Genomic DNA, 14,093 nt, shown 5'->3' with positions numbered 1-14,093 from the left:
TTAAAATTTAAAATTTCCATGTTAGTCTTATGGAGAAAATGAAAACTGTTGTAGTTTACTTGTTTTTTTGGATATATGTTGATCAAATTTGGCAAATTTATTTATTTCATCCTATACTATTGACGTTTGGTAAAAAAACACTGTTTATCTCCCCTGTAGCAGCAAACCTAAGCACTCGTTAAATCTAATGTTATTTAAATTGGGAATAAATATGTCTTATTTATGGTAATATTTGAGTAAATATGTAATCAGACATGATGAAATTCACTTAGTCTGCAGGTTTGCTGCGGCGGGGGTATTTTATTGTTTCTATTATTTGTTTGTTAGTTATTGTTACTTATTGTTACTTAAGTAACAATAAGTTAATGTTACATCCTTACATCCTACATATACATGTAAATTGTTCTGAAAAGCAGTTGTACTGAGAAACGCTTGATCGATTAGATAGTGATTGCTTTGATCGATTTGATCAATTCAACATTAAGTTCACAACTTTGTTATTTTTTTCAGTTTTTGATTATTTTATGTTGTAGGCCTAAACTTAATATTATAGTAAAAAGGTCAACATTGTACTTAGTAGCAAATTTGACGGAATAAATCATTCATTCATTCAAGATAAAGGCATTTTTATTTATTAATTTATTCACGGGAAGTAAATAAAAGAAACGTCTTATAACCCTTAAATATATATTTACGCTTATACTGTTACTCACAGAACGGTAAATAAGAACGCTCGTAGGCAGTGTAGGTAAATTATCAAATACACTTTTTTAGGACTTTGTAGACTTGTTGTACCCTTCTATACTTACTATTATTATAGTTTTTTTTTTCTTTTTAAGCAATTCGTGCGGAGTATTTGTAGAGCTTAATCCATATTGTAAAAAGGATGTAAATAACTGCTTCATACGAATAAATAAATAACTTCTTAAATTTAATAACACTTAGGCCTACAATGCTGATCAAGAAGTTTAGAACCAAATCAATACTATTTGAGTTTAAATACTCTCAGCTTAAAAATTAAAGAGAAGGTGATTCGAACAGTTATTCATTTTTTAAATGAGTATAGATATTTGGATAGATTATTGTAGAAATGTAGAACGAGTTAGTTGTAGATAAAGCGTAGTTTGTCTTATCTGAAGTGAAGTAATTCCTATTGTGAGGACAATGAAGTACTATAAAAATTAGTAACATATTACTTGTAATTTATAAGTGGAATTATTAAATATGTTAATTAATAGGATAATTACTGAACAGCTGTTAAATAGTGAGCATAGAACGGAGAATGGAACAAAAGTTTATTATTAAAATTATTAGGTTGTTGTTTTCTGAATTTACTACTCTGATTGAATTAAAATTGATTTTTAACTTGTGTATTATTCCAGCTTCAAGAACGAATTATTAATAAACTAGTTTACCTTGTGGTTGCCAGATTCTTGAAATGTGTAGATATCTTGCTCAAGATATGCTCAAGATATAAAAGAGCAAGATATCTACACATTTCAAGAATCTGGCAACCACAAGGTAAACTAGTTTATTGATTTTTAACCTCCCAATAATTTTCATTTGCACTATTGCTGATTCAAAATTGAATACTCAACTAGGTTAAATAAAACAAGACTTACCTATTAGGCATTCACTTGATGCGCAGACTTCATAACAAGACTCGAAACATAGACAGTAAAGTAATTAATTAATGCTACCAGCGATGCATAGATATCAATATACAGTACCAACCTTTATAACCAGACGACATGATTACAGATAACAAACAGTTAAACAACTAGGCCTATTTAGTTACAGTTTTATTTTGGAATGATACATTTACGTTCAATTTGGTTTGCTTGGATTTATGACCAAGCTAACCAATGGGATACAGTCAATGGTTACCAAAGGAATATATTTATTAGATTAAATCACTCCTAAAAAGAATTAATGACATTTATCGTTATTACGTGTATTTAAGATGGAAAATAAATTTGGTTGAGTAACACATTCCTAATTAATTAAAGTAAAAATATATTCTATAAACTAACTCTAGCATGAACATGTGTTTTGTTATATTAATTATTAATAGAACAGTAACATACGACAATGTTTTTAAGATTACAATATAGCGAGACTACTAGGGTAACAGTAGGTCCAACCGGCCAATAAAAAACTAAATACCACACCTCAGCAAACCTGCAGACTGAGCGAATTTCTATATGCCTGATTGGATTTTACCAAAATATTCCCTTAACAAGTAATACGTATTCCCTATTTATTTATTAGGTGAGTACTTGAGTTTGCTGCGACAAGGAAGGTAATGAAGTGTGGGTTTTAGTAAAATTATTTTAGCTTAGTGAGAGATAAATATTTTTATAAATTTGATCATATTACATTGGGAGTGTGTGCCACTTTGCAAATGTAGTCACATTGTTTGAGAAAATTCAAAATGTTAGAGTAGTCTAATATCATAGTATAATGAATGCTACCACCTCAATTGTATGTAGTCTCCTCAATCACTGAGCTCGCTGCAAAGGCTTCTTTGAGCTCTGTTTTAATCGTTTTAACAGTACATATAAAATAAGTTACATTTACGGAGCTTTTAAATGCTGTAGTTATTTCACTGGAACTTACGGTACCTCGTAACTCAGGAACTTCAACTTTGAGCGCTAAGTTCTAGAAGTTAGGTAAATTAAGTTATTATTAAAGTAATAAATTATTCTTAGTTTTTAGGGAATTTCCCTATAGGGAAGTAGCTATTACCGTAGGTGGCATGGTAAGACCTAGGCCCGGGAACCGGGGCCGATTTACTTGATGTCCCTATAGGCCAAAAACACCATTGGTTCAAATTTTCATGTATGTATACAGTATACAGGGTGTCCATAAAAAACGTTTCAGGACTGGGAAATGAATCCTCATACTAAAAGGAAGAAAAAAGTTTACGTGAAGGTATGTCCGTAAATGCATATTTACCCAGTTATCCTCCATTTTGTTTTTTATACAAAAATATTTTTATCCGTGAAGTTTTTCGTTCGATGATTATGAAATTTATTAACCATGTTAACATACACAAGACCTATAATAGAAAAAATACTAAAGTTGTTCGGATTGTAAATTTAAAAATGGCGGCCATTTGAGTTTGTCTAACTTAAATAACTCAAAAACTGCTAATTCTATGAAAAAATGTAAACAATACTTTTCTTTAGAATTTGCAATACCCTATCAAACGATACCAATATCAAAAAGATCGGACCAAAGACAACTGAAATATAACGTTTTTTGTGTAAAAATAAGGCAAAGTTAGTCGGAAAACTCTTAATTTTGCCTTATTTTTACACAAAAAACGTTATATTTAAGTAACATAAATGAGGCAGCGATTGAACCACCTATTGCCATGAATTTAGTTCTTTAGTAAGGGGATATTTTTGTATATCTTCATAAATTTGCAAATAGAGAAGATTTATAGTTTTCCTCACTCGGTGTTGGTACACTGTCCTTTACCGCTTAACCTTTTAAATTTCATTATGGCGGTTGGCCATGGAAGCTTTCTGACATAGTTCTGACACAGTAAACGAAATCTGTTTATTAGTGGCAAAAATGAATAACAAATATACAAATAAGGAACGTTAACACTACTTAAAAATAATTTCCTATAAATATAAATAGAAATTATAAATTGTTTAGGATTTGGTCGAAATGAATGTAGAAGTACAAGACAAAATATTCGTTTACGTAAAACCATCGTGCTTCGTTGCGTGTCAAACAGTTTTATACTAAACGTACCAAACTTGTGTTTTATAACAAAGAGAACACTTCACATCATTAAGTTGAGGAGAGAGAATTGTATGGGTTACAGAGGATTACAGCAGAGCCCATTACAAACGTTGGGCGTTGTATCGGTCTGTGTTTGTAGAACAAACATTGGAATGTTAGTTCATCGCGCCCATTGTTGTAGGAACGTTCCACGATATGCTCAAGTCGCACTCGATTGCATTGTGCTTACCCCGACCATTAGAATAAAACTAGTTTTTAGATTTGTAAAATATTTTACGCCACACTACATTATTTTGACGTACTTCCCACGCAAGCATTTAGTCCAGAAAACAGCTGTTTGCCGCCAGCTTATTCAAATGGGGTTTCATTGCGTAATACTGTTCTGCAATGAGTTTTACCGGACACCAATCAGCTGATTATACTGTATTTAGATGGCAATGATTGGTTATAAAGAAAAACATAACCTCTATTAGAGGTTATGACTGGTGATGTTTAGTCCTTTAGTTGGTGGAAATATATAAGGATTTGTACGAATTAAGTAGTATGGCGTGAACTATCGTACGTAACTCGTCCAAAATGTGTGTACCGGACTCGTATGGTAATCCCGTACTCGACTTTGTCTCGCACGGGAACGACCACACTCGTCCGGTAAACACTTATTTTCAGGACTAGTAACGTAATATACTATTACCTACGGCAGTTTTTTTATCTAACCGTTTCTGTTCAGTTCTTAAAATTGAAAAATTCACTTAACGGCATTGTTTACTTAGGTACTGAACAGCATTGTTTTTTACATAATAACATGGGTAACGGACCAATGAGGTTCAAGAATTGAGAGAAAAGAAGTATAATTGTAATGCTTTGAACTTCAACTAATCAGCTGTTCAGGTCAATTCAATTGATAATGAGTGCAATTGGTGTTTGGTGCAATAATGATTCGTTGCATCACTGTCAGTTGCAATGATAGGTTTATTTAAACGAAAATATAACCTCTCTTAGAAGTTATGAGTAGTGATTGTTAGTAATTAAAAAACTGCCTTAGGTAAAGTAGTGTACGCAACTCGCGCAAATAGTCTTTACGCCACACTACACTGTTTTGACGAAGTTCCCACGCAAGGATTTAGTCCAGAAAACAGCTGTTTGCCGTCAGCTTAATCAAATGGGAGTTCATTACGCAGTACTGTACTGTAATGAGTTTTCCGGACACCAACCAGCTGATTATATACTGTATTTGGCAATGAGTGAGACTGGCTAGTTTATAAACAAAAACATAACCTCTCTTAGAGGTTATAACTAGTGATTGTTAGTCCTTTAGTTGGTGGTAATATATAAGGATTTGTACAGATTTAGTAGTATGGCGTAAACTATCGTACGTAACTCGTCCAAAATGTGTTTACCGGACTCGTATGGTAATCCCGTACTCCCCACACTCGTCCGGTAAACACCTATTTTCAGAACTAGTAACGTATACTATAACGCGATCGTTGCGTAAACTACTATTACGATCTACTTTTTACCCTTACTTTCAGTATATGGTTGAACTTTATGATTTTTCGGATGCTAAACCGACTGTAGTTTGAATTAAAATCTGTATTTGTTCCATTTTAACCACACCTAGGCTAACATTATACTTGTGCTAGGTAGCAAACTTATATACAGACAACGTCTTGAACACTACGGTTGAAACAGTAATCGTCCTACTCAGTGACACAGTTTTGATACAATTTTGAATCTTAAATTTTAAAATGTATTATACTACTAAACATATGAGTAAAATAAAGTATCGTATTTTACCGAAGACGAAATGAACTATCTTCATTTAGTTGTATTGACTTAAATTTTATGTAGGGGTTTGAAAATAAGTGGGTGTAACTTACAATGTTCGATGAATTAAATTCATTAAGTTACAGTACACGCATCAGCGCCGATGATACATTGTACTTGGTTGGTGAGGAAATTAATACCCCCTATCTGAATTTAGTGAAAATAATTATATTACGCTAAGAAGTAAAATTAAGGTTTGTGTCCAAAATGAATGAGTAACCATTTCATACGGATCGTAACTACAGCATTACTATCTTTCGTATCCTCTTCCCGTTGCAAAGCACGCGTATAGCAGCTCGTACTAATTTCAAACATTTGTAGCTCCACACACTGAACACCAACATAGCCATAAAACATATTCGAGGCAAATTAGTATGAGCAATACTTTTAACTCTGGATAAACCGGAGACAACTGTTGTGCAATTTCATGGAATGAAGATCGTTTGAAAGATGGCAGTAGTTACGACATAAACCATGAGGCTGCTATGATATCGAACACTAGTGACATGTCGTAAACTCAATGTTAAACTACGAAGTATATGAGAATTGTCTAAACACTCTTTAGACAACTCCTGTATATGTCTAAAATCCACTTTGGTTACTCATACTGTTTTAGAATTTGAAAATATAAACAAAACAATTTAATGAAAGCCAATCCATCTGTCTCTACCAGTAAATAGTAAGGTTTTCAAAGAATATTCAACCATATAAACTGGGTGATAATTTTTTTAAGATCTATAATATTAAATCTTTAGCTTTACTTAACCAAAGTTTTCATTTTCAGCCACACAATACTTTACAAACCATACACTTTTCATAGTTGATTAGGTAAAACTAGAGCAAACGTTTGACAAAGTTAAACATTGGTTATGCGATGAAAAACATCTGTCTCAGAAAAACCTGTTCATTTACCAAATTAAAATGAAAAACTTTAAATCTCTGTGCATTATGGGTATTAGGGAGTTTCCACCCAAAATACAAAGAGAAAGGTCATGTGTTTTTTATCTATCTCTTATTTATTAAATAATTTTATGTAAGTAAAAATACTCTCTAAAACCTAGGAGTTTGTGAGGCTGGCTGGTTGGTAAGACTAAATAACAAAACATTTAGTTTTTCTTCATTTTATAGGTGTTCAATTCTTTTATTCTAGCTCCAATGAAAAAAAATCTATGAAAAGGAGTTAAACGATCGCAAGACTTCTTCTATTAAAATCATCTATGCAATTAAAAGTGGGCCAGTAGTAAACAGCTTTTATTGTTAAATTACAGTTTACAGTTTAGTGTAGTTTTACAGATACAGTTTACAGTTTATAGTTTTACAGATACAGTTTAGTTTTAAAGATGACATAATGATGATTTTTACAAATCCTAATAAATGTGATCAGGCTAGAGTGATTGTATAAAGGCTGCATTGCCATGCTCTAGTTTAGTACATATTATACGATTATACACAAAAACACCATCATTCCCAGACAAAATTCTCCTCGTGAATAATTTTCTCACGAGAGGTAAAATGGAACAAGGTTGGCAATCCTGAACTTCATGTAACATTTAAATCCCCACTTATGATTAGTGCATGTATTTCGGGTTTTTAACGGTTTTAACAAAAACAAACATATTAATTTTGTATTACTATAATTTATTTTTAATGATACAATGACTTTGAGTTTCCGTCGCTATTTTGACATTAATTCTATGTTTGGAGATACAAAATCTGAATATAAACACAAAAGACGTTTTAATAAAGAAAATATGTTCAGAGGCCTGATGAAATTACAGTCGTAGCACTGAAAAAGAGTGTAAAAATAGTATACTTTTTCTAGTCTTTTATAAAATACCCCCGCCGCAGCAAACCTGCCGACTAAGCGAATTTCCATTTGTCTGAATTGATTTTCAGTTAAATATATTTTAATAACATTAGGTTTAACGAGTACCTAGGTTTGCTGCTACAAGGAAACTAATCAAGTGTGTTTTTGAGTAAAATATTGATAGCTTAGTACAAAATAAATAAATTTGCCAAGTTTGATCAAAATATATTCATAAACAAGCAAACTACAACATTTGACAATATTCTCCATAAGAATAACATGGGAATTTTAAATTTACAATTTTTTTAATTTTCTCCGTTACTAATAATCGAACAAAAATACTTTTACATACTAAATTATTTGTTTTTTTAAGCTCTTTAAAAAGGTCTAAAGAGAAATTGGGAAATTTTGTGTTTTGAGGGTCAAAAGTGAGAAAAACCAATTTTTACCCCATAAAACCCCCTGTAAAGCCCCGTTTCCATGGTCCGATCGTGCTGGTTCGCGAACTCATTCAAGTTTATCCCGCTTTACACCTTTAAACAAAATTTCATCAAAATCGGACAAAAATTACTCAAGTTATCGCGTTCACGGACGTATATATATATATATATATATAAGTCTATATATATATATATGTATATATATATATATATATATACATATATAACAATTTGAACGAATAGTGTTTTTGGCCTCTGGGGACATCAAAATGAAAAAGTAAATCGGTCCCGGGTCTAGGTCTTACCGTGCCACCTACGGTAATAGCTACTTCCCTATAGGGAAATTCGCTAAAAGCATAAAAGTTAAATTAAAATGTAAAATAAAATACTACTTATTTTGATTGACCTATTTTAATGAAAAAGATCGCCATTGAATTGTCATGTAAATTTCGTTAATTGCGTAACTCTACAATTTTTGCATACTATGTTCTTCATAAGAGTTTAGACGATAAGAGTGCCTCACCCCACAAGAGTAACTATAAATCATTCTTCTATAATAAATCAACCTCTGGTTTACTTAATTTAAAAAGGCACTAACACAGAAACTAAAAAAATCGAATTTAGCAATGCGATGAGTAACAGTTCATACACTTATCACAACAAACGGTGGTAAAATGTAAAAAGTGCCCAAAATATAATGTGTGATATAAACACATAATGGTACATTCCTTTCCTCTTTACTAAGGAAGGAGTTTTACGATTCTTTGAGCATCGATGAATCTAATGCTTGAAATAAAAACCCTTAAATTCTTCAAGTATATAGATGCGTTTTACATTACAGTTCTATAACCGATTAAACGTTACAAAATGCTCCCTCTATGATACATTTGTTTTTGCCAATCGAAGCGATGAAATGCTGTGAAACGAAAGATCAAAACATGCGCATAAACTACAGAAATGTGATTTCGAAATCAATTACTTGAGTTTATGAGTGGAAGGGTGTTTGAAACAATCAAGCCTATTGACATTGGTAGCTCTTCAATTCGTTTAGGTGAAATTATTTTTGCAGCGTATCATTAACCTTTGGGTGGAAGGGTTTTCCCCGGTGAACTTTAGATTGGGTGATTTTGCTCTAATATACCCTGGCCTGATTGTTAGTGTCCACGTACGTTGTTGCCATGACGACGGACTCGGCGCGCTACGGCACATAGCAGCGTGGCGCCTGGCCGGGTTAGTCTCGATGCGGTAGTCGGAACGTGCAGACCTATATTAATTGTGTTTTCTTCAACCTGTGAATTTTTACCAGTCGGAAAACTTTTGGATTGTCTCAGGTAAAGTAAGTAAGGAAATATTTTATGAAAATAACGTTGTACTGATAATCACTTCATCGGCATAATTTAAAATCAGAATCGAATTTAATAACATTTAATGATATAAAAATTTGGATGAAAAGGTAGATTTTGTACTCTTAGAAATGTCACGTAAATACAATATTTTATTTTAGCAAAAACAGTAGTTTTAATAATTTAAAATGATCAAAATAGCATTTAAAATACTATGCCTCTAAAGGGTAGTAACTCAAAATTATAAATGAAATCTGTACTAAGTGTTGTTTACACTTTTAGTTTGGTTTACTAAATTGTTAGTGTGTGTTGTGTCATATTAAAGCACATAATTTAGTTAATAATATACCTACAAGTTTGTAATTATGATGCTGTGTTAATATATAGATAAAGTAATTTATTTTACCTCAATCTAAAATTTTTGACAAACTTTCTGCGTGAAGACGAGCAAGAACACCAATTAAACAACAAATCTATTACATGATCAAATAACTTGATGCACCAGTTAAGCAGAGCGGCGGGAGGTAAAACAAATCTAAGAGATAAAATAAGTATTAATCAACAAATTCAAAGACTCTTAAAATCTCATTGAAAAATCTTGATAAAATACTTCATTTACAAAATACAATAATACTAAAACATTTACTATACTCAGTGTTAGTGATAACAGTTTAAACTCATTACATGATATAATGATATTACATATAACTACATACATGACATTTTAATGCAATAAGGCATTTTATTTTTGCAATCAAAATGTGTCTGCAATAAAACATGTAAAATAATTTACCACTTTTTAAATAATGTAGCGATTCACAGTTTGACAATTGGCAATAATGAGTTGGTTTTACCTTAGTTTGCCATTTCATACCCGAGTATATTTGCACTTATTGCCTAAAATAAATATTTAACCATTTTAGAAGGTGATACAGATTTCCATTTTACAGTATATTTAATAAAATATAGAACATGACCGATTTAGCACTGAAGTGTTGGTTCCATGGAATATTTGGGTCCATCAAAGATTATTACTATAAAACATATAAACTTGAAGGTACAGTATCTTTTAAAAGTACATTGATTAGTTAAGGGTGGAAAAAACACACAGCATATGTACGGCATAAAAACACATTGTGCTGAAAAAGTGTAAAACCACATATTTAGTAAATTAGCTAAGTATTGTTACTGGTAATTTTTCCAAAGGTGACTTTCTACCAAATGTGCAAGAAGGCAGACACCTAAGGTTGTTTGTGATTTATTAACTGTAATTATTATCAATGAGGCCTTTTTTAAATAATAGGTAAGGTAAAACTTCTAAATTATAAAATTCTATATTCATTTTCGTGAAGGTAATAATGCAATAGTAGGGAATATCAGGGAATTGAATTTTGTTATTAGGATCCAACTTATTTGATTTACAAACACAATTCTCACCGTGGGATCTTTGAGAACCACCAAGATGATTGAACCAGATGTGTTGTACTTTAGCATGTGTTGGTTTGAGAATGTGTTGAAATTACTTCACAAAAGTTCTTTATACAATTACTTTTTATATTTACATATTGAATGCGGAAAATACCATTGAGTCTGCATTCCTATAGAAAGTAAACAAGTCATAAAACAATTGAATTCAAATGTATTCAACAGTAATGTTGAATTTTCAAACTGCAGAAATTGGACAATTAAATTAGAAATTCAACGAATTCGTAATTGTTCAACTTGGATAACGTCTTTGTTACTTTTTACACTCGGGACTTTCAGTTCAGTTTAAAAATTGATGTATAGTTCTGTGATAATATTGGTTATACCGAAATCAGCATAAACTGTTTTAATATATTTTCATGGCAAGTTATCTTGAAAAAAAAGGAAAAACAATTCAAGTCCAATATCTTGCAAGTCGCATCCCGAAAATTCCTCTCGACAAACAGTCAATTTTTGGCTAGAATACAATAACAAATTGTACATTATATGTAGTTTTTAGGTTACCGTGAACAAATTTTTTGAGATTTGAACCCGTAGACCTAAATCTTTGTACTCAGAAAAAATTAAACCACAATTAAATCTTTTCCATATATATTTGTTAGCATGACATTAACAAATTTTGTTGGCAGCTAGAAAACCATCTTACCAACTTAGTTGATTAATGAAACTTACGAAAAATTCTCTTTTCGCAATACTTGTATTCAAGCAACCAGTGGTGTTACAAATCCTACATGCAGTTTATATTATAAAACATTGCTCAAAACTCGTTATTTAATTGGTATATCTAATTAATAATCCATCGTTACTTTACTAACAAACAAAAACTGTACTTTAACAATACTAGCCTATCTAATCATCAAACTAACGATATTTTTAGGGTTTTTAAGGATTTCAATATTTGCAAACAATGTAATAAATAGGTTTATTTGGCCATATATTTAGTATGTATTAAGAAGAATAATTATGGAAATCTAGAGTGTTATGTGGCTAGTAATTTTGTTTATACCTACTTGATACATTTTTCACGGGGACCAAAACCCCTCTCATTTATTAAAATGGATTTTGTTTTAAAAATAGATTTCATATAGTTCTCATTTTTCGAAAGCGTTCGCTTAGCCAACGAGTTTTTGAATCAATGCAGGAAACCAGTATTTAGCAAGTTATTCATTCATATCAACGGATCCACCATTTTACAAATACTAAATGTTTGGTACAAGAGCAGAGTGAAATAATTCATGTCCGTTGTAAATAACAACAACAGTACGTAGATCAAAAACACAATCAACTGAACGGTAACAAGCTGTATAAAAATCCATTTTGGAAAATATTATTAAAAATTATGCATAAACAATCATATTAATGCTATAAATAAATTTTATATTGGGATAAACTGAAAATCGTATAATTTGGCAATAAAATATCTTAAAAACCAAAGGGCTTAGTGAAAAACTAGGGAAGTAGATAGTTTATCTTAATTGTAAATAATTGGTAAACATTGTTATTAATTTTGTTAATAAGACTGTCATAAAATGTTATAACAGTTATGTATGTAGAAACTCTTTCGATGGTTTAAGGATAAGAAGCGGAATAATAATAAGAATCTTTATTGTAATTTAAAAATTTTACAATGCAATAGGGTACGTAATTTTAAGAAATGTAATATATAACGTTATAAAGGCTTCTTTGGACTTAAATTAAATATGGTTAATTTAATTTAAAGTTAAGTTAAGTTTAAATCTGTAAACTATTGTCACTGTGAAACAATTATGATCTCAAAATCACGTTTAGATTTTGTGATTAACGAATCTTAAAAGTAAGAAATTTAAAAGCAGAGTGTGGTAATATTCTCTAGTAATAATTTCTGCCACAACCTCTAAAATACAAGAAACCTGCTGATTAAAATTTACTAACTGACTACCAAACCGATATTATCCGGAAACATAGCCTAGTTTTTTTGTTTAAGCTGCATTGTTAACTATTGAAATACATTGAGAACGTAGACAAACTTTATATTTAGTGTACTATACTGTATAATATATCCGTTATAATTTTGAATGAATTAATCTGTTTAGATGGGGTTTTTACAAAAAAAATAAATAAAAATAAAAAATACCTGCGTGTAGGGGAGATAGAACATTCATTTTGACAGAATAGAAATACAGTAAGTCAAGCAGCAAACCTGCAGACTATGCGAATTTCCATTTGCCTGATTTGATTTCAAATTAAACCTATTTAAATAACATTAGATTGAAAAGTACATAGGCTTAGGTTTTTATATCCATAAAAAGCAAACAACAACAGTTCACAATATTCTCCATAAGAATAACATGGGGATTTTATGGCCATTGAACCCTTAACTCTTAAGCATTTATGGTCATGGAATATGCTTGGTATAATATTAGGAAAATTAAATCTACGTTTTTGGGATGTACGCAAAGTGGGTCAGGTATTATTTCAAAAGATACTTCAAACACAACCCATCGCTCAAAATAGTTTGTTATTCTTGATTTCACAAACGGCTTCTATCAGTCTCCAAACGCCCCCTCTTCTTAACAATCCCCATAAACTGATAATTTGTCCCTAAATGTGTAATTAAAGCTTCATTAAAACAAAAAATATGGTATTGTTAATGCTAAAAAATTTGAATTGATTGAGGTGATCAATAAAAATTCTGCGATACATTTAAACTTATTACAGTTTCTCCCGGTTGTTGTTGGATTATTTTATTGATTTTCCCAATGATTCCTTTCCTGAAAATTGCGTTTTAGGGAAGGTATAAGGTCCAGAAAATTGGAGTAACCAATAGATTGCAAATTGTTATACAATTTATAATTGGTTACTAATAAGAAATACTTAACCAACGCGTTATCTAAAGCATTAATGGTCATGAAAAATGATTTGGAAAGTAAAAAACCCTTTTTATCACTTTGAACAGGAAAAAGTTATTTTCAAAAACAGCTGATCTCAAATAATGTATTTGTTACCCCAGCTCCAATTTAGAGCAAGGGGAAAACGACCAGCTGATTTTTATGCACAATATTTACTAAAATTAGATTATACTTAAATATTTTCAATGACGAATGAAGTACCTCATATTGATGAAGTATTTGTTCATTTGGCATGGAAAATATAATTGTATACATCTTTGAATTCTTTTATTTAGTTAACGGATTTTAAGCTAATTATATTAAAGTTATTTTAGATCTAAAATGTATATTTTAATGTAGTTTCACTTTTCAAGTATTTAAATAAGCCACTTAACTTTAAAACACAAACTTAGTTTAGCTTTGTCACTCAAGTTTACTATAACACCGACTGTATAGCTATCTACACTTCTGTAATTGAGACAACAAGATAAGTCGCTACGAAATCAGATAATAATGGAATGGGAAGGAAAGCTTACACAGAATCATGGAGAAAACATTGTTCAATTTA

This window comes from Macrosteles quadrilineatus, unplaced genomic scaffold (assembly GCF_028750875.1).
Source record: "Macrosteles quadrilineatus isolate MER2022 unplaced genomic scaffold, UCM_ALF_1.0 Scaffold_7__1_contigs__length_78375512, whole genome shotgun sequence".
Classification (NCBI taxonomy): Eukaryota; Metazoa; Arthropoda; class Insecta; order Hemiptera; family Cicadellidae; genus Macrosteles; species Macrosteles quadrilineatus.
This window is presented reverse-complemented; position numbering follows the sequence as displayed.